Below are 21,373 nucleotides of genomic sequence, written 5' to 3' on the forward strand. Positions count from 1 at the left end.
AGAAAAGAAAGAAGAGATAAGGAGAGAGGAGAGAGAAGAAATGAGAGAGAAGAATAAAGGAGAGATATAAGAAATAAGGAGAGAGAGAAATAAGAAGACCCCTCCCCCTTCTCTCTCTCTCCCCTTCTCCTCTCTCCTCCTCCCTTCTCTATCTCCTCTACCTTCTCTCTCTCCTCCTCCCTTCTCTCTCTCCCCCCTTCTCTCTCCCCTCCACCCTTCTCTCTCTCCTCCACCCTTCTCTCTCTCCTCCACCCTTCTCTCTCTCCTCCACCCTTCTCTCTCTCCTCCACCCCTTCTCTCTCTCCTCCACCCTTCTCTCGCTCCTCCACCCTTCTCTCTCTCCTCCACCCTTCTCTCTCTCCTCCACCCTTCTTCTCTCTCATCCACCCTTCTCTCTCTCCTCCACCCTTCTCCTCACTCCACCTTCTCTCTCTCCTCCTCTTCATCTCTACATCCTTATCCCTCTCTCTCTCCTCCCCTCTCTCTCTCCTCCACCCATCTCTCTCCTCCTCCTCCCTCTCTCCTCCTCCACTTCTCTCCTCTCTCCACCCTCTCTCTCTCCTCCTCACCCTTCTCTATCCCTCCTCCCTACTCTCTCTTCCTCCTCTCTCTCTCCACCCTTCTCTCTCCTCCCCTCTCTCTCTCCTCCACCCTTCTCTCTCTCCTCCACCTTCCTCTCTCTCCTCCCCCTTCTCTCTCTCCTCCCTCCTCCCCCCCCTCTCTCCTCCCCCCCTCCCTCCTCCTCCCTCCCTCCCTCTCTTCTCCCCCCCTCCCTCTCTCCCCCCCTCCCTCTCTTCTCCCCCCCTCCCTCTCTTCTCCCCCCTCCCTCTCTTCTCCCCCCCCTCCCTCTCTTCTCCCCCCCCTCCCTCTCTTCTCCCCCTCCCTCCTCTTCTCCCCCCCTCCCTCTCTTCTCCCCCCCTCCCTCTCTTCTCCCCCCCCCTCTTCTCCCCCCCCCCTCCCTCTCCCCCTCTCTCTCCCCCCTCCTTCTCCCCCCCCTCTCCCTCTCTTCTCCCCCCTCTCCCTCCCTCTCTTCTCCCCCCTCTCCCTCCCTCTCTTCTCCCCCTCTCCCTCCCTCTCTCTCCCCCCCTCTCCCTCCCCTCTCTTCTCCCCCCCTCTCCCTCCCTCTCTTCTCCCCCCCTCTCCTCCCTCTCTTCTCACCCCCCTCTCCCTCCCTCTCTTCTCCCCCCCTCTCCCTCCCTCTCTTCTCCCCCCCTCTCCCTCCCTCTCTTCTCCCCCCCCTCTCCCTCCCTCTCTTCTCCCCCCCTCTCCCTCCTCTCTTCTCCCCCCTCTCCCTCCCTCTCTTCTCCCCCCCCTCTCCTCCCTCTCTTCTCCCCCCCTCTCCCTCCCTCTCTTCTCCCCCCCTCTCCCTCCCTCTCTTCTCCCCCCCTCTCCCTCTCCCTCTCCCCTCCTTTCCCACACAGACAGGGGAGCTGAGGACCAAGATGAGCCAGTCCCATGAAGACAGCCTGACGTGCGCAGCGTGGAACCCAGACGGGAAGCGATTCGTGACGGGAGGACAGCGCGGCCAGTTTTTACCAGTGTGTGGGTACCTGGCGGGGTAGTTTTACCAGTGTGTGGGTACCTGGCGGGGCAGTCTTACCAGTGTGTGGGTACCTGGCGGGGTAGTTTTACCAGTGTGTGGGTACCTGGCGGGGTAGTCTTACCAGTGTGTGGGTACCTGGCGGGGCAGTCTTACCAGTGTGTGGGTACCTGGCGGGGTAGTTTTACCCGTGTGGGGGTACCTGGCGGGGTAGTTTTACCAGTGTGGGGGTACCTGGCGGGGTAGTTTTACCAGTGTGGGGGTACCTGGCGGGGTAGTTTTACCAGTGTGTGGGTACCTGGCGGGGTAGTTTTACCAGTGTGTGGGTACCTGGCGGGGTAGTTTTACCAGTGTGGGGGTACCTGGCGGGGCAGTTTTACCAGTGTGGGGGTACCTGGCGGGGTAGTTTTACCAGTGTGTGGGTACCTGGCGGGGTAGTTTTACCAGTGTGTGGGTACCTGGCGGGGCAGTTTTACCAGTGTGGGGGTACCTGGCGGGGTAGTTTTACCAGTGTGTGGGTACCTGGCGGGGTAGTTTTACCAGTGTGGGGGTACCTGGCGGGGCAGTTTTACCAGTGTGGGGGTACCTGGCGGGGTAGTTTTACCAGTGTGTGGGTACCTGGCGGGGTAGTTTTACCAGTGTGTGGGTACCTGGCGGGGCAGTTTTACCAGTGTGGGGGTACCTGGCGGGGTAGTTTTACCAGTGTGTGGGTACCTGGCGGGGTAGTTTTACCAGTGTGGGGGTACCTGGCGGGGCAGTTTTACCAGTGTGTGGGTACCTGGCGGGGTAGTTTTACCAGTGTGGGGGTACCTGGCGGGGTAGTTTTACCAGTGTGGGGGTACCTGGCGGGGCAGTTTTACCAGTGTGGGGGTACCTGGCGGGGTAGTTTTACCAGTGTGTGGGTACCTGGCGGGGTAGTTTTACCCGTGTGGGGGTACCTGGCGGGGTAGTTTTACCAGTGTGTGGGTACCTGGCGGGTTAGTTTTACCAGTGTGTGGGTACCTGGCGGGGCAGTCTTACCCGTGTGGGGGTACCTGGCGGGGTAGTTTTACCAGTGTGGGGGTACCTGGCGGGTAGTTTTACCAGTGTGGGGGTACCTGGCGGGGCAGTTTTACCAGTGTGTGGGTACCTGGCGGGGCAGTCTTACCCGTGTGGGGGTACCTGGCGGGGTAGTTTTACCAGTGTGGGGGTACCTGGCGGGGCAGTTTTACCAGTGTGGGGGTACCTGGCGGGGTAGTTTTACCAGTGTGGGGGTACCTGGCGGGGCAGTTTTACCAGTGTGTGGGTACCTGGCGGGGCAGTTTTACCAGTGTGTGGGTACCTGGCGGGGCAGTCTTACCCGTGTGGGGGTACCTGGCGGGGTAGTTTTACCAGTGTGTGGGTACCTGGCGGGGCAGTTTTACCAGTGTGTGGGTACCTGGCGGGGCAGTCTTACCCGTGTGGGGGTACCTGGCGGGGTAGTTTTACCAGTGTGGGGGTACCTGGCGGGGTAGTTTTACCAGTGTGTGGGTACCTGGCCGGGTAGTTTTTCCAGTGTGTGGGTACCTGGCGGGGTAGTTTTTCCAGTGTGTGGGTACCTGGCGGGGCAGTTTTACCAGTGTGTGGGTACCTGGCGGGCAGTTTTACCAGTGTGTGGGTACCTGGCGGGGTAGTTTTACCAGTGTGTGGGTACCTGGCGGGGTAGTTTTACCAGTGTGTGGGTACCTGGCGGGTCAGTCTTACCAGTGTGTGGGTACCTGGCGGGGCAGTTTTACCAGTGTGTGGGTACCTGGCGGGGCAGTTTTACCAGTGTGTGGGTACCTGGCGGGTCAGTCTTACCAGTGTGGGGGTACCTGGCGGGTCAGTCTTACCAGTGTGGGGGTACCTGGCGGGGCAGTTTTACCAGTGTGTGGGTACCTGGCGGGTCAGTCTTACCAGTGTGTGGGTACCTGGCGGGGCAGTTTTACCAGTGTGTGGGTACCTGGCGGGGTAGTTTTACCAGTGTGTGGGTACCTGGCGGGGTAGTTTTTCCAGTGTGTGGGTACCTGGCGGGGTCAGTCTTACCAGTGTGGGGGTACCTGGCGGGGCAGTTTTACCAGTGTGTGGGTACCTGGCGGGGTAGTTTTACCAGTGTGGGGGTACCTGGCGGGTCAGTCTTACCCGTGTGTGGGTACCTGGCGGGGTAGTTTTACCAGTGTGTGGGTACCTGGCGGGGTAGTTTTTCCAGTGTGTGGGTACCTGGCGGGGTAGTTTTACCAGTGTGTGGGTACCTGGCGGGCAGTTTTACCAGTGTGTGGGTACCTGGCGGGGTAGTTTTACCAGTGTGGGGGTACCTGGCGGGGTAGTTTTTCCAGTGTGTGGGTACCTGGCGGGGTAGTTTTTCCAGTGTGTGGGTACCTGGCGGGGTAGTTTTTCCAGTGTGTGGGTACCTGGCGGGTCAGTCTTACCCGTGTGTGGGTACCTGGCGGGGTAGTTTTACCAGTGTGTGGGTACCTGGCGGGGTAGTTTTTCCAGTGTGTGGGTACCTGGCGGGGTAGTTTTACCAGTGTGGGGGTACCTGGCGGGGTAGTTTTTCCAGTGTGTGGGTACCTGGCGGGGTAGTTTTACCAGTGTGTGGGTACCTGGCGGGGTAGTTTTTTCCAGTGTGGGGGTACCTGGCGGGGTAGTTTTACCAGTGTGTGGGTACCTGGCGGGGTAGTTTTTCCAGTGTGGGGGTACCTGGCGGGGTAGTTTTTCCAGTGTGGGGTACCTGGCGGGGTAGTTTTTCCAGTGTGGGGGTACCTGGCGGGGTAGTTTTACCAGTGTGGGGGTACCTGGCGGGGTAGTTTTTCCAGTGTGGGGGTACCTGGCGGGGTAGTTTTACCAGTGTGTGGGTACCTGGCGGGGTAGTTTTTTCCAGTGTGGGGGTACCTGGCGGGTCAGTCTTACCAGTGTGTGGGTACCTGGCGGGTAGTTTTACCAGTGTGTGGGTACCTGGCGGGGTAGTTTTTCCAGTGTGTGGGTACCTGGCGGGGTAGTTTTACCAGTGTGGGGGGTACCTGGCGGGGTAGTTTTACCAGTGTGTGGGTACCTGGCGGGGTAGTTTTTCCAGTGTGTGGGTACCTGGCGGGGTAGTTTTACCAGTGTGGGGGTACCTGGCGGGGTAGTTTTACCAGTGTGGGGGTACCTGGCGGGGTAGTTTTACCAGTGTGTGGGTACCTGGCGGGGTAGTTTTACCAGTGTGGGGGTACCTGGCGGGGTAGTTTTACCAGTGTGGGGGTACCTGGCGGGGTAGTTTTACCAGTGTGGGGGTACCTGGCGGGGTAGTTTTACCAGTGTGGGGGTACCTGGCGGGGTGTGGGGTATAGCTGGGAAAATGCGTTGGGAGAGAAGGGGAGTGCTCGCCCCTCATATACACAACCCCTCACAAAGAGCCCCCGGGTCCGCACGAGAGAGGGTTAGCAGCAAAGATGAAAGAGGTGGGCATTGCGGACTGCGGGGCAGGAACTAACCTGTTTTCTCCCCCCCCCCCCCCCCCCCCCCCCCCCCCAAACCCTTTCCCCATCTCTGCCTGAAAAGCACAGGGGGCAGGGAGGGGCATATCTCAAACGGATGGTCCGCCAGGTGCTGGAGTAGCAGGCTGCGGGGGCAGAGAGGGAGAGGGCATGCAATCTGGTGTCTGTGCCACCTCCTCCATGTTTATAAGGGTGGGGAGGGGGAACAGGGTGGCAGAGGCCTGGATCCAGTGGGAGTGAACGCAGGGGTCAGTGGGAAGCGACAGTGACTGAGGCTGACCGGGCCGGGGGTGGGGGTGGTCGGCTGTGTGACTGGGTTGCCTCTTTCTGTTGTGGGCTGAGGAAGCGAGGGGGTTGTGGGGGGACAGCGGTATCCCACCAAGGTGCCCTTCCTATTGGCTCGAGGGGAGTGAGGGGGTGGGTGGGCAGAGAGGGGAGGCTGGTGCGAACCGAGTTCATCATCAATCCTTAACCAACCCATGGTTTTATTCCCCCCCCACATTTCTGGGCCAAAGGACCTGGACGGTAACGTGCTGGACTCGTGGGAGGGAGTACGGGTGCAATGCCTGTGGTGCCTGAACGATGGCAAAACCATTCTAGCCTCCGATACCCATCAGCGGATACGCGGCTACAACTTCGAGGAGCTGACCGATCGCAACATGTGAGTACGGTTTGTGGTCTCGCCGGCCCGGCCCCACTCTGTTCCAGTCGTCGCACGCTTCTCTCCCACCCACCCTCCCCCTGCCTGCCTGTGCTTTTGATCAGGAAGGTCGGGCTCAGACGTCATGTTTTTACAGCCACTGCCCCTCCCTCTCCTATTCTTTGTGCACAGCTGGATCCCACCGTGTGGTCGTGAGCTAGACTGTCGCTGGTGCTGGCTGGGGACATAGCTCGAGTCATGGAACTGCACAGCACGGAAACAGGCCCTTCGGCCCAGTCCCTCCATACTGACCATAGAGTCATAGAGATGTACAGCACGGAAATAGGCCGTTCGGTCCAACTCGTCCATGCTGACTGGGTATTCCAACTTAATCGAGTCCCATTTGCCAGCACCTGGCCCATATCCCTCCAAACCCTTTCTATTCATATACCCATCCAGATGCCTTTTAAATGTTGTCATTGTACCAGCCTCCACCACTTCCTCTGGCAGCTCATAGAGTTGTACGACGTGGAGTCAGACCTTTTGGTCCAACCAGTCCGTGCCAGCCAGATATATCCTAAATTAATCAGCTTTGAACCCATATCCCTTGCTGTTGGTATAACCTTCCAGATTTCTCTTCAAGGCGGTGATGACACCCAGCCTACCCCACTTCCTCCCAGCCCGCCATGTTGGCCTCAGAGTTCTGAAGACAGCCGTCTCCCCGCTCTCCCGCCACGTACCGAGTCCCAGCCTGACCTTGAGCTGCGGCTTGACAGTTTAAGTGGTCAGAGCGCAGACAAAATGTTCTCGAGCTCACGGTGCGGTCAGCGTCCCCCTCACTGTGATGACACAGTCTTGGATATGAACGCTTGAATGTTGTTGGGGTGCGCTGCACGCTGGCACCGCGCTCCGAGGGTGGGGGGGTCGCGTTCCGCTCCAGGGACATGGGTCCCACAGTCTGGGCTCAGCCAGGACCGCGGGAGAGCCACACTGTCTGTGCCCCTACGCCCGAGATCCATCCCCCACTAACCGGCGTCAGTTCTGAAAGCTCAGGCGTTGCTGTTTGTGAGAGCTCACCTCACGCAGCGTTTCCTTCCGAAAAGTGCTTGTTATGGTCCAGGCCAGACCCCCTCAAACTATATTCAGAAAGTAGCTTTCTCTTATTTTAAAGGCAGCCAGGTGCTGTGTTCCAGACGTCGTTCAGTTGGTCAAAATATGCGACATTAAGCCAAACGCAATTTATTCAAACTCTGTAGTGAAAATGCAACAAAAGGAAAAAAACAACTCTATTGGAAAAGTTAGCAGAATGATCGATACAGCAGCTATTACTAATTAACTGTTCCAGCATAGTAACATTCCCATCAACACACCCTTGGCAGAAGGCAAATTCGGAAAACCGATTTTAGTCTGCCGTGCGATCTGGCATCCCAGGAAGAGAACCCCCAGCTTTTGGCTGTACTGGCCGCTCTGGCGTGACATGCATTTTGTCAATGCGATTGGTGAGTTTGGATAGCGCCAACTTTCTGCTGGAGGGTTGTAACATCTTAGCGCCATTTTCTGTAGCCCAGTGTTACAGAGGAACGCACCTGTCACGTTCTGGCAGAACGAGCTGTAATCGAGAGAGGGGGGAAAAAATTGCTTCAACTTCAAGTCTCCAACCGCGACCACTACCAAAAACTAAAAAAAAAATCCCTGGTTCTGTGGCTGGGAACTTGACCACACCCGTTCAGGCTGCTTCAATTGTTCCAGCCTTTTTTTAAAAAAAAAAGACAACACCCCAGGCTTTGCAAGTTGTTTGTCTTCTCATTGACTGCTAGGCACCTGTCCCCAATCTCTCTAAAAGAAGCTAGGATAAACACACCTCAAAGCCACAGCATCATCACATGTTCCAGCGGTCCATAAGTGCTTTGATTCATCCTGAGTGGTGAAATGTCGTTTCCTTTCCAGATCAGTTAACTGCGACTGAAACTCGGTGCATTACAGTCAGTTATACTGCCCTGGAGGGTAGAGAGGGAAGATCTCTCGCTAGTGCTGCAGCAGCTGTGTGTGCATTTTCCAAATAAAGAGAGATTGAGCTCCACGCCGATGCACCTCACAGTCAAATAGCCAGTGTTGTTTACCACTAGGCCCAGGCCTGCCTTCGGTCAGATTGGCAAGTGACTGTACAATCGCACCCCAAGTGCAGTCATTTCCCAAAGGAAGAGGAATGCTCTGGGACAAGGTAAATCTCGATCCACTGTCCCTCCCAAAGCAGTGGAGCTTGTTGTAACATTGAGCACAATTCCACATGAGAGGAAAGTCTCAGTGCAGAGTAAAACTCCCTCCATACTGTCCCATTCATACATGTCCAGGGCAGTAACATCCAGGGTTTACATACAGAGTTAAACACTCTCAACGCTTTTGAACTGAAAGTAATGATGTCTCGACACTATCCCCATTGAACTTTCTCAGGGTAGGCCCAGCACAGTGTTAGAGTAAAGTTCCCTCTACTCTGTTAAAAATGGAAAGGAAACAGAAAATAAAATTCCCTTGTTACCAACTCCATCAAACACTCCCGGGGCAGGGAGAGTATGGGGTTAGATACAGAGTAAAACTCCCTCTACACTGTCCCCCATCAAACACTCCCCAGGACAGGGACAGCACGGGGTTAGATACAGAGTAAAGCTCCCTCTACACTGTCCCCCCATCAAACACTCCCCAGGACAGGGACAGCACGGGGTTAGATACAGAGTACAGCTCCCTCTACACTGTCCCCCATCAAACACTCCCCAGGACAGGGACAGCACGGGGTTAGATACAGAGTACAGCTCCCTCTACACTGTCCCCCATCAAACACTCCCCAGGACAGGGACAGCACGGGGTTAGATACAGAGTACAGCTCCCTCTACACTGTCCCCCCCATCAAACACTCCCCAGGACAGGGACAGCACGGGGTTAGATACAGAATAAAGCTCCCTCTACACTGTCCCCCATCAAACACTCCCCAGGACAGGGACAGCACGGGGTTAGATACAGAGTAAAGCTCCCTCTACACTGTCCCCCCATCAAACACTCCCCAGGACAGGGACAGCACGGGGTTAGATACAGAGTAAAGCTCCCTCTACACTGTCCCCCATCAAACACTCCCCAGGACAGGGACAGCACAGGGTTAGATACAGAGTACAGCTGCCTCTACACTGTCCCCCATCAAATACTCCCCAGGATAGGGACAGCACGGGGTTAGATACAGAGTAAAGCTTCCTCTACACTGTCCCCCCCAACAAACACTCCCCAGGACAGGGACAGCACGGGGTTAGATACAGAGTAAAGTTCCCTCTACACTGTCATCCATCAAACGCTCCCCAGAACAGGGACAGCATGGGGTTAGATACAGAGTAAAGCTCCCTCTACACTGTCCCCCATCAAACACTCCCCAGGACAGGGACAGCATGGGGTTAGATAGAGTAAAGTTCCCTCTACACTGTCCCCCATCAAACACTTCCCAGGACAGGGACAGCACGGGGTTAGATACAGAGTAAAGCTCCCTCTACACTGTCCCCCATCAAACGCTCCCCAAAACAGGGACAGCACGGGGTTAGATACAGAGTAAAGCTCTCTCTACACTGTCCTCCATCAAACACTCCCCAGGACAGGGACAGCACAGGGTTAGATACAGAGTAAAGCTCCCTCTACACTGTCCTCCATCAAACACTCCCCAGGACAGGGACAGCACGGGGTTAGATACAGAGTAAAGCTCTCTCTACACTGTCCTCCATCAAACACTCCCCAGGACAGGGACAGCACAGGGTTAGATACAGAGTAAAGCTCCCTCTACACTGTCCTCCATCAAACACTCCCCAGGACAGGGACAGCACAGGGTTAGATACAGAGTAAAGCTTCTCTACTGTTTTAAACTGAAAATAAAGCTGACTGGACTCTCTTACACTGAAAGTAAAGCTCTCTGTGCACTGTCCCCATCAAGCACTCCAAGGACAGTTCCAGCACTGGGTTAGATATAGTAAAGCTCCCTCTATGTTGATCAGTCTGTCTCTCCGGAGAAGATCATCGCTTACCGAGCTCCTGAAAGTTCCCGTCCCACTGACTCCCATCTGCCGAATCGGCGCGGAGTTTCTGCTGTGCAAGCCCCTATCCTCTGGGCGGGTGTGTTGGTCCTCCCATTAATGCTGTCAGTGCATAATCCAAACACAAGGCGGTAGCGTTCAAATGACCTTGGATGTGAGGTGAGCAAAAAGGTGACAAGGTAGTGGTACAGCCCTCGACCGTTTAGCTCCATCCGTGCCACTGTATGATAATAACCGTCTGGTGCAGAGCAGCAGCTGAAGGATTTGCGGTGATGTTTTGCTGCTGTGGGAGCAGATTTACAATCTCGCCATGTTGTGCTCTCCAAACCTCAACCCTGACGTTGCAGGGTCACGACAATGTGTCCTGTGTAAACTAAACCCTCCTTCAGTGCAAACATACAGCCCAAAGACACTCTGTTTGGCTTGGTTGTCTGCGTCGGCTGTTGTCCAGTTAGTCCCATTCCTGGCCCTGCTGATTTTCCCCAGAGCCCCCCCCCCCCCCCACCACCGCCTCTGTTTTTCCTTTCGTGAGCTTCCATCTTCTGGCGGGTGTCTGTCCCAAGGGAGTGTTCCTGACCAGGGAACGCACTGACACCTCGGTCCAGGGAGCAATAATTGCAGGAAAAAGTTAGTAGAATGGCAATCTGTCTTTAAGCTGTCAGAGGAGGGTCTTGGGTCTGCCTTGTTTATTATGGCAACTTCACACGCAAATATGTCCCACTGTTTTGACATCACTCAGAATTGTACCATTGCAGTGTGACATGTTTACGTAGGAAGTTTACATGACAAATGAGAGTTAGAAATTGCACAGCACATTGGTCTATGAGGGAGAGTGCTGTCTTGCAGAGGAATTTGGTGCCTGTGTGCACTGGCCCTTGACCACTCCCAGAGACTCCTTTCACACCATTAGCTCGGCAGTGACCCCACAGTGTGACCCCTCTGCCTCTAACTGATTGGACTCTCTTCCTCCATGCGTTTGCTCACAGCGTCCAAGAGGACCATCCCGTCATGTCTTTCACGGTTTCCAGAAACGGACGGTTAGCCTTGCTCAACGTCGCCACACAGGTGAGCCTCGGAGTGTCCGCGTGCACGGGGTTCGGGGTTTGATCGCCAGCATACAGACAGACACACACACACACACCTTCCCTTCGTAGTGCAGCAGCCAATCCCTTAGTGATTGCAATCGAGGGTCTTATCGCAAAGGGCCTGGAATGGCACAGCGATGCAGTCCTGCTGCGTCGAGAATCCACGAATCCCTGCACTGTGGAAGCAGGCCATTCATTCCATTGGGTCCACACTGATCCTCCAAAGAGCATCCCGCCCAGAGCCACCATCCCTGCCCTATCCCTGCAACTCTGCATTTCACCGTGCCTAATCCCACCCGAACCGGCACATCCCTGGGCACTATGGGACAATTTAGCACGGCCAATCCACCCTAACCTGCACATCTCTGGGCACTATGGGACAATTTAGCACGGCCAATCCACCCTAACCTGCACATCCCTGGGCACTATGGGGCAATTTAGCACGGTCAATCCACCCTAACCTGCACATCCCTGGACACTATGGGACAATTTAGCACGGCCAATCTACCCTAACCTGCACATCCCTGGGCACTATGGGACAATTTAGCACAGCCAATGCACCCTAACCTGCACATCCCAGGGCACTATGGGACAATTTAGCACGGCCAATCCACCCTAACCTGCACATCCCTGGGCACTATGGGACAATTTAGCACGGCCAATCCACCCTAACTTGCACATCCCTGGGCACTATGGGACAATTTAGCACGGCCAATCCACCCTAACCTGCACATCCCTGGGCACTATGGGACAATTTAGCACGGCCAATCCACCCTAACCTGCACATCCCTGGGCACTATGGGACAATTTAGCACGGCCAATCCACCCTAACCTGCACATCCCTGGGCACTGTGGGACAATTTAGCACGGCCAATCCACCCTAACCTGCACATCCTTTGGGTTGATGTCAAGAAACTGCGGGGCGCACAGTTCCAAATGAAAGCGAAGAGGCATTTCCTTTTTGGAGGGTCCACCTGGGAGCAGTGGAATCTGAGTCATTGAGTATATCCAGGGTGGGCTTGGGCAGGGGGAGACTGAGGCCGTCCTGAGGTTAGTCCTGAATGTGGCCAAGCAGGTTTGAGAGGCCGAATGGTCTACACCTCTTACCTGTGCTTGGAGAGAGTGGATGCGCTTCGTCAAGCTTTTTTCCCCGCCTTCACCTTTCCACTAATACACACACTTCCTGTGTCTCTCCTCCTCCTCCTCCTGCTTTCAGGGGGTCCATCTCTGGGACTTACAGGACCGGGTGTTACTGCAGAAATACCAGGGCGTCACCCAGGGTTTCTACACCATTCACTCGTGTCTCGGCGGCATGAGTGAGGATTTCATCGCCAGCGGGAGTGAAGGTGAGTGGTGCTGGGGGAGTCGGGGGAGGGGAATGGAATTGAAGCGAAGGCGGGAGTCCCTGGGAAGAAACGGCCAGGAATGGTTTTTGTTTTCAGTGAGGGGATTGGGATTCAAGGGTTTGCTCTCCCTGTTAGTGCAGGGGCAGAGCTCTCAGTTGTCCGCGATGCCTGCTTCAGTTGAGTAGCCCGCTGTCGCTCTGACTTGAGCCTGGACGTCGCGGCACGTGTGGCGCAGCTCACGCCTGGGGGGGGGGGCGCGCTTCCACTGTGGGAGAAGTTGGCTTTTCAAATGAGATGTGAAACAGAAACCCTGTTCTGGTTCTGTGGTGAGCCTCGAGCGTAACCCGGCGGGTGCTCCTGCGTGTTCGGCGGGGCTAAGTCTTTAAAGCGTGACTTTAATCAGTGATTATTATTTGGCTATTGGTGGCAGCTCGCTGTGCGTCGATGGGCCGCCATGTTTCCTGGGTTGCTCGTCTCCCCAAACCGACTTCGGGGGCGTTCCGCAATGGTGCGAGGGGCGCTCCAGCGATGCGCGTTTGTTCGCTTGCCACTGTTTCCAGAGTTGTGTTTTTCCACAACCCGGACCCCACCCCCCTTCTGCTTGTTTGCGCAGACCACAAAGTCTACATCTGGCACAGAAAGAGTGAGCTCCCTGTGGCCGAGCTGACGGGCCACACCCGCACCGTTAACTGTGTCAGCTGGAACCCACAGATCCCCTCCATGCTGGCCAGCGCCTCCGACGATGGCACGGTTCGGATATGGGGGCCAGCCCCCAGCCTGGACGGCGATGATCCGGAAGGTGAGTCTGATTGCCCTGCCGAGATCCCCTGTTAGTTTCACCCGATGTTTGATGGCCCATTCTAGTTACTTGTAGTGCAGTCCTGTATTAATCCCACTGCCCGACACTCTCCCCATAGGCCTGTGTCGATTCCAAACTAATCCCACTGTCCCACTCTCTCCCCATAGCCCTGTATCAATCCCCAAACTAATCCCACTGTCCCACTCTCTCCCCATAGCCCTGCATCAATCCCCAAACTAATCCCACTGTCCCACTCTCTCCCCATAGCCCTGTATCAATCCCCAAACTAATCCCACTGTCCCACTCTCTCCCCATAGCCCTGTATCAATCCCCAAACTAATCCCACTGTCCCACTCTCTCCCCATAGCCCTGTATCAATCCCCAAACTAATCCCACTGTCCCACTCTCTCCCCATAGCCCTGTATCAATCCCCAAACTAATCCCACTGTCCCACTCTCTCCCCATTGCCCTGTATCAATCCCCAAACTAATCCCACTGTCCCACTCTCTCCCCATAGCCCTGTATCAATCCCCAAACTAATCCCACTGCCCCACTCTCCCCATAGCCCTGTATCAATCCATAAACTAATTCCACTGCCCCACTCTCTCCCCATAGCCCTGTATCAATCCCTAAACTAATTCCACTGTCCCACTCTCCCCATAGCCCTGTATCAATCCGTAAACTAATCCCACTGCCCCAATCTCTCCCCATAGCCCTGTATCAATCCCAAACTAATCCCACTGTCCCACTCTCTCTCCCCATTGCCCTGTATCAGTCCCCAAACTAACCCCACTGCCCCACTCTCTCCTCATAGCCCTGCATCAATCCCCAAACTAATCCCACTGCCCCACTCCCCATAGCCCTGTATCAATCCCAAATTAATCCCACTGCCCCACTCTCTCTCCCCATTGCCCTGTATCAGTCCCCAAACTAACCCCACTGCCCCACTCTCTCCCCATAGCCCTGCATCAATCCCCAAACTAATCCCACTGCCCCACTCCCCATAGCCCTGCATCAATCCCCAAACTAATCCCACTGTCCCACTCTCTCCCCATAGCCCTGTATCAATCCCCAAACTAATCCCACTGTCCCACTCTCTCCCCATAGTCCTGTATCAATCCCAAACTAATCCCACTGCCCCACTCTCTCCCCATAGCCCTGTATCAGTCCCCAGACTAATCCCACTGTCCCACTCTCTCCCCATAGCCCTGTATCAATCCCCAAACTAATCCCACTGTCCCACTCTCTCCCCATAGCCCTGTATCAATCCCCAAACTAACCCCACTGCCCCGCCCTCTCCCCATAGCCCTGTATCAATCCCCAAACTAACCCCACTGCCCTGCTCACACTAACTCTGAGAGCCTCCCTTTCAGATATTTATTCTGTTTTCCCTTAACACCGGTGAATTGGTGTCGACCCACCAGCACCCCTCCCACCTTTCACCTGTCTGTCACAGTGAATGGGTTTAACTGCTGACCTTTGTCACTGCTTCCACAGCCTCAGGGCCTGGGGCAAACAGAGGAATTACTGAAAACCTCTGCAGTTTTAAACTCGAATGAATTCCCTCTTGGCCTTCCTTTCTCTGTGTGTGTGTGTAAGAAGGAGGGAAGGGGGGGGGGTACAAAACTGCATAGTTGTTCAGCTGATCCCCCAACTAATGCGTTGTGCAGACTGACAGAAAGGTGATCTGACAGGAAGAGATCATTGAGCTGTGTTTCATGTTGCTTGAGGACCCCAGCCCCAAGGTCTCCCTTTGACACCAAGCCGTGACCCTGTCAGTTCCTCATCCTCCAGAACCCATCTCCAGCCCCAAAAATTTCCTTCTGGAGTTGTCTCCCGCCCCCGTTTCCGGTTGAGCTGTCCCCGATCCGGATAACTCTCCGCGATCGGCTCCGAGTCTTCCATCAGTGGGTTTAATCTGCGCCTTTGTGCTCTTTGAGCTTTGGTTCCTCCTGCTCCCTGACCTTCCGCTTCTGAGGAAGCACTTCCCCGTTAGGACACGTTGTGAGTGGTGACTGCCTGTGGGGGAGCCATTGAGTCGTGCAATCGTAGCAGAGACCATTTGGCCCACCCAGTTGCTACTGGCTCCAGGCAGGAGAGGTGTGTCACATCTCACTCCCCTTGCTCCCTTCCCTGTAGTTTGTTTCCTTTTGGCTGCTTTCTTTCCCCCCCCCCCCAACCCACCCAAGGCGCTGTTGGGCAGCGTGTTCTGGATCCCAACCGCACGCCGCGTGAGGAACCTTTCCCACCGGTCTCCTTAAATCGGTGCCCTCTGGGTCTCCTCCTTTCTGCCGACGGGTGCCGCCTGAACCCTATCGAGCATCGTCCGCGAATCCCCTCCACCAGGAACAATCTCGGCAGCCTCCAATCTAACCGTTCTCCCGTCCCCTTCCTGCGCCTAAAGCCGTCGTCCTCCAGACCTGGGCACGGCCCGCCAGGTCGAGGCTGAGCGCGAGTGTGCCTAACCTCTTCGTGCCTGTACTCTGATGTCAACATGCAGGGCCCCCCCCCCCCCCCTCCTGGCGCCAGCGCAGACAAATATGGCGGGCCACCCCACCCCCAGCCTTCCTGTGCCATTCCTGAATCCCTTAGTGTTCGGAGTCCGGGTTGAGCTGTGTCTGCCTGAGGATGAGGGAGGGAGGGAAGGGGTCGGGCTGGACAGGGAGGGTGGTGAGGAGCAGTGAGTGAGGGGTGGGGGGGATGTCCCTCTTTCTCAGCTTTCCCCTGCCCCGCTGAGTGTGTTGGGTTCAGGGTGTCACTGTCATTTATATAAATGATTTGGATGTGAGTGTAAGAGGTACAGGTAGTAAGTTTGCAGATGACACCAAAATTGGAGGTGTAGTGGACAGCGAAGAGGGTTACCTCAGATTACAACAGGATCTGGACCAATGGGCTGAGAAGTGCCAGATGGAGTTTAATTCCGATAAATGCGAGGTGCTGCATTTTGGGAAAGCAAATCTTAGCGGGACTTATCCACTTAATGGTAAGGTCCTGGGGAGTGTTGCTGAACAAAGAGACATTGGAGTGCAGGTTCATAGTTCCTTGAAAGTGGAGTCGCAGGTAGATAGGATAGTGAAGAAGGCGTTTGGTATGCTTTCCTTTATTGGTCAGAGTATTGAGTACAGGAGTTGGGAGGTCATGTTGCAGCTGTACAGGACATTGGTCAGGCCACTGTTGGAATATTGCGTGCAATTCTGGTCTCCTTCCTATCGGAAAGATGTTGTGAAACTTGAAAGGGTTCAGAAAAGATTTACAAGGATGTTGCCAGGGTTGGAGGGTTTGAGCTACAGGGAGAGGCTGAACAGGCTGGGACTATTTTCCCTGGAGCGTCGGAGGCTGAGGGGTGAGCTTATAGAGATTTACAAAATTGAGGGGGCATGGATAGGTTAAATAGGCAGTCTTTTCCCTGGGGTCGGGGAGTCCAGAACTAGAGGGGCATAGATTTAGGGTGAGAAGGGAAAGATACAAGAGATCTAAGGGGCAACTTTTTCACACAGAGGGTGGTACGTGTATGGAATGAGCTGCCAGAGGAAGTGGTGGAGGCTGGTACAATTGCAACATTTAAGAGACATTTGGATGGGTATATGAATAGGAAGGGTTTGGAGGGATATGGGCCGGGTGCTGGCAGGTGGGACTAGATTGGGTTGGGATATCTGGTCAGCATGGATGGGTTGGGCCGAAGGGTCTGTTTCCGTGCTGTACATCTGTATGACTCTGACCTCTCCCTCCTTTTTCTCTTTTCTCCCGCCCACCAGGATGCAGCAGCAACAGCCCTGCTGACAGCTGACAGCTCACATCGGGCACAGGTTAACCCTCCCTCCCTCCCTCCCTCCCTCCCTGTGTGCCCTGCCCGAGTCTCCGCTGGCAGCTCCACTGGGCGCGGGCCCCACCTCCCTGACGGACGGAGAAAAGGCAGCGGGTGGTCGTGGTTCGTTCTCGTCTTCCCTTCCCGCACCCCACCCCCACCCTCTCCTTCGCTCTCCCCCCACCCCTCGAGTGCCCAGGAGCAGCCCCAGTGGGGGGGGGAGGTATCGACAGGCACCAGTGGCACTGCATGGCTATTCACTCAGCTCGTTGCCCCCACCCAAGGGCAGTATGAGACGCTCATGTTTCCTGTTCAGCGTGTGTGTGTGTGTATGTGTGCCTGGGGTCAGGGGTGAGGGGGCAGAGTCCAACCGACTGCTTCGTGCTTGTAAAATACCGCCCTGGCCCGTCCCGAGACCGTTCAGTAACGGTCCCCGAACGAAACGGAGTGGGATTGTCTGAGGACCGTCCCTGGGGCTCCTCCTGCCTGCCTCCCCCCACCCCAGCTGCCTGCTCAGGTCAGGGGAGTTCTCCAGGAGCTGCCTCTCCCTCCTGCCCCGCCCCCTGCAGTGATGGTGTTGGGGTGGAGGTCAAAGGTTATCCGAGAGTTATGGGGTGTGAGCATGGTGTCGGGCACGTCCCCATCCCCTCTCCCCAAATGGTGCGGGGGGCGGGGGGTGCCCCAGACAAGGGCGCTTTGGTGTTTGGCAGGTGGGAAATGGAGGGGGGGGGGGGGGGGGTGCAGGGTGTGTGTCCAAGACGGACCCCGCCCTCCCCGAGACGTGCGTCACTACAAGCTGTGCTCTCTGCAGATGCCTTCCCACCTCCTGATCCTTCCCCAACTCCCCCCCCTCCCCCCCCCCCCCCCCCCCCCCCAGTCTCTCTTCCTTTTCATCCGCAAACACCCGATGGGACTTGTCGGCGCTCTGTGGTTGCCGTTAACCCCCCCCCCCCCCAACCCCGGCCGGTGTGGGGGACACAGTTCAGGGTCTCTCGGTAACGCTCTCGCCATCTCTCCTTCACCTCCCCCTCCACCCCCGGCTTCTCCCTCTAAGCCCAGCCCCTCTTCTGGTACGGGGCAACATGGCAATTGCCACCTCCTCCTCTCCCCTCCCCCCCCAGGCAGGCTTTTGGCATTGCCCGTACCCACCCACCCGAATCAGGTGCCCGCTCCCCACCACCATCTCCCCAGACAGTTCCCACTCAAGGACCCCACTGCCAGCCTAGGGGTGCAGACTCGGGACCCTCGGAGGATCAGTTGAAAGTTGCTCCTGCCTTGATTCCGGGTGGGGTTGTGTTCCCCATATCCTGAAGGCTAGGTCTCACTCGCACAGAGCGGGGGGGGGGGGGTGCTTGTTCAGGAAATCCGCCATTACATTTGTGACCCTGCACTCCAGACTGGCAGCATTGATGTTGGTGCTTCTCACTGAGGTGACCCCTTCCTCACTTGACCTTTGCGGGCCAGCGAGAGAGAGACTGGCAAAGCAGGTGAGACCCTGGAGATGGTGATCGGAACCGAGTCCGTCTTTGCCAAGCGGAAGAGCCAGTGGGGGGGCGCGGAGGATGGAGGTGTTGCTGGGATGCCCTTGAATGTTTGAGTGCTTCCTCTGACTGGCCCCTGTCGCTCCCCCTGTCGCTCCCCCTGTCGCTCCCCCTGTCGCTCCCCCTGTCGCTCCCCCTGTCGCTCCCCCTGTCGCTCCCCCTGTCGCTCCCCCTGTCGCTCCCCCTGTCGCTCCCCCTGTCGCTCCCCCTGTCGCTCCCCCTGTCGCTCCCCCTGTCGCTCCCCCTGTCGCTCCCCCTGTCGCTCCCCCTGTCGCTCCCCCTGTCGCTCCCCCTGTCGCTCCCCCTGTCGCTCCCCCTGTCGCTCCCCCTGTCGCTCCCCCTGTCGCTCCCCCTGTCGCTGTCTCTCAGTGGGAAGGGAGCATAATAACCCGGTTGCACACCAGATCCTGGGGCAGTCATAGCAGGAAGCTGAGAGCGTTGAAGGAGGGGCAGGGGGTAGAGGAACGAGTGTGGATGTGAGGTTGGGATAGAGACTGCAGGCTCTGGGTGCTAAAGTAAATCAGGGGTTGGGGGGGGGGTGGGAGGGCGGTGCGGTGAGCACGGAGATCTAGTGATGTCTATACAAAGTAATTTTATGTGTTTATATATTAAAAAAAAAGATTGTTATGCGTTCAAGAACTATTGTGTGTTAGACTGTTTGGAGCTAAAGGGTTTCATACATTTTAAAGTGTTAATGCAGTGAAAACATTTCGATGGCCAGCAAAGTGGATGAATGGAAGGAGCTGGCAGGGGTTGGTGCCGGGTGAAGCCACACCATGTCCTTCCAGGCACATACCTGGGGGGGGGGGGGGGGGGTCAGTGACCCCTTAGGCAGTTCCTGGGTCAGTGTGTCACCACCTTCCCCTCCCCTCCCGATAACCAGCAAAGGGGGGGCGGGGGGGGGGGGGGGGCGCAGGGAATGACCATTCTGTATCCTCACCCCACCCCCCCGACCCTCCAACCCCCTTTGCACCCTTTGAAGGTGATCTGTGCCCGGCCAGTGGTCTGTCCATACATCCGTAACTCAATATATTGTAATAAAGGCACCGGATCAACCAATGTGCTGGTTTGCTTGGACTCTGCTTTGTAAGCCTCCCACCGGTCAGCAGCCCAGGGACTTGCCCGGTTATCTCGGGGAGCGATGGGGAGGTGACTGCGTTGGGTTCCCCCCCCCCCCCCCCCCCCCCAAAAGGAGCCATTAAGTGAACCCAGGTGGGGCTTTCTAAACGATGGTAAGATGCTGGTCGCCACCCGTCACAAAGAACACCCTCTCTGTCCCAGAGTGACCAGTCGAGTTGACATTCCGCTAGCCACCACCGCGGTTTTGCGCCCCCTGCCTCCAGCTGTGATGCATCACTGCTGTTTGCCACGGCAGTTTCCCTCTCTCCCCTTCTTCCCCCCCCCCCCCAATGGAGGTCCATTGATTGCCCCTTGGCAATGGGGCAGTGCCATCCCACCTCTCCTTGAGATATTCTACTGTGTCCCTCATGATTCCGAATGCATTCACTCCCCCCCCCCCCCCCCCCCCCCCCCCGAGAACAGTCTCTGCTGTCCATGTTCACTGAAGCTCCTCATTCCTGCAGGCAATCTTCTGAATCTTCCCTGTGCACCCTCTCCGACGCCCTAGTCGTGTGGCGCCCAGAACTGAATGCCCCATTCCAACGATGCCAAGCCGCGGTTTTATACCAGTTTAGCATCACCACCTTGCTGTGGGACTGTGTTCCAGGATGGTGTATGGTTTGTTCACTGTGCTCTCAATCTCCGCGCGCACACCCTCAGGCCCCTCCTGCTCCGCCTTTACAATTATGCCCTTTGTTTTCCCGTGCGTGTCCTCTCCCCCTCTCCCCCTCTCATACTGTGTTCCTTTCTCCGTCCCACACTCTTCCACATTCTCTCATTTGGTATCTCTCTCTGGTTTTTCTTCATTCTGTCTCTCACTGTTTCATGCTCGCAGTCTTTCCCTGTGCATCTCTTGCACACTCACTTCTCTCTCTTGCTCTCCCCACCCCCACCCTCTCTTTCACTCTCCCTCTCTTCACTTATTCACGAGACAAGGTGTCACTGGCTAGGCCAGCACTTATTGCCCATCCTTAATTGCCCAGAGGGCAGTTAAGAGTCGATCACATCGCTGTGGGTCTGGAGTCACGTGTAGGCCCAGACTGCGTAAGGGACATGACTAAACCAGATGGCCTTTCCTTACAATCGGTTTTGTGGCCATCATTAGACTCTTAATTCTGGATTATTATTGAATTCAAATCCATGGAGGGATTCGAACCTGGGTCCCCAGAACATTCCCTGGCTCTCTGGATTAACAGTCTAGTGATAATGCCTCGAGGATGTCTACTCTCTGTGTCACATCTGTCAGGTCTAGAGAGCAGAGTTCGGGTGAATGTCTAGTCGCGTGTAAAGGCAGGAGTGTACTTAAGGAAATCAGCTGGGTGAAAATGGGAGGTGAGATAGCTTTCGCAGGGTTAAGGAGAATCCAAAGGGTTTTTACAATTACGTTAAGATTAGATTCCCTACAGTGTGGAAACAGGCCCTTCAGCCCAACAAGTCCACACCGACCCTCCGAAGAGTAACCATCCTGGACCCATTTCCCTATATTCACCCCTGACTATTGCACCTAACACTACAGGCAATTTAGCATGGCCCATTCACCCTGACCTGCACATCTTTGGACTGTAGGAGGAAACCGGAGCACCCGGAGGAAACGCACACAGATACGGGGAGAATGTGCAAACTCCTGGAATTGAACTCTGGCTCCTGGTGCTGTGAGGCAGCGGTGCTAACCAAGGGCAAAAGGGTAACTAGGGAGAGAATAGCGCCCCTCAAAGATCAGCAAGGCGGCCTTTGTGTGGAGCTGCAGGAGATGGGGTGATATTAAACGAATATTTTACATTCGTGTTTACTATAGAGAAGGACATGGAAGATATAGACTGTAGGGAAATAGATGGTGATGTCTTGAAAAATGTCCAGATTACAGAGGGGGAAGTGCTAGTTGTCTTAAAACATATAAAGCTGGATAAATCCCCAGGAGCTGATCCGGTGTATCCTAGAACTCTGTGGGAATCTAGGGAAGTGAT

At 55.9% G+C, this 21,373-nt stretch overlaps 1 pseudogene across 1 annotated transcript in view; it reads left to right on the forward strand.

Moving 5' to 3' along the window:
* The window catches only part of LOC122543872 (WD repeat-containing protein 26-like), a 61,570-nt pseudogene extending 42,221 nt beyond the window's left edge, over positions 1–19,349 (forward strand). Inside the window, exons 9-14 of the transcript XR_015754655.1 lie at positions 1,422–1,574; positions 5,529–5,674; positions 10,701–10,779; positions 12,016–12,145; positions 12,759–12,944; positions 16,700–19,349. The product of XR_015754655.1 is annotated as a WD repeat-containing protein 26-like (transcript). The remainder of the gene's footprint in view (positions 1–1,421; positions 1,575–5,528; positions 5,675–10,700; positions 10,780–12,015; positions 12,146–12,758; positions 12,945–16,699) is intronic.
* The last annotated feature ends 2,024 nt before the right edge of the window (positions 19,350–21,373 follow it).

This window comes from Chiloscyllium plagiosum, unplaced genomic scaffold (genome assembly GCF_037043375.1).
Source record: "Chiloscyllium plagiosum isolate Xiang-an unplaced genomic scaffold, Cpla_swu_hap1 HiC_scaffold_46, whole genome shotgun sequence".
Classification (NCBI taxonomy): Eukaryota; Metazoa; Chordata; class Chondrichthyes; order Orectolobiformes; family Hemiscylliidae; genus Chiloscyllium; species Chiloscyllium plagiosum.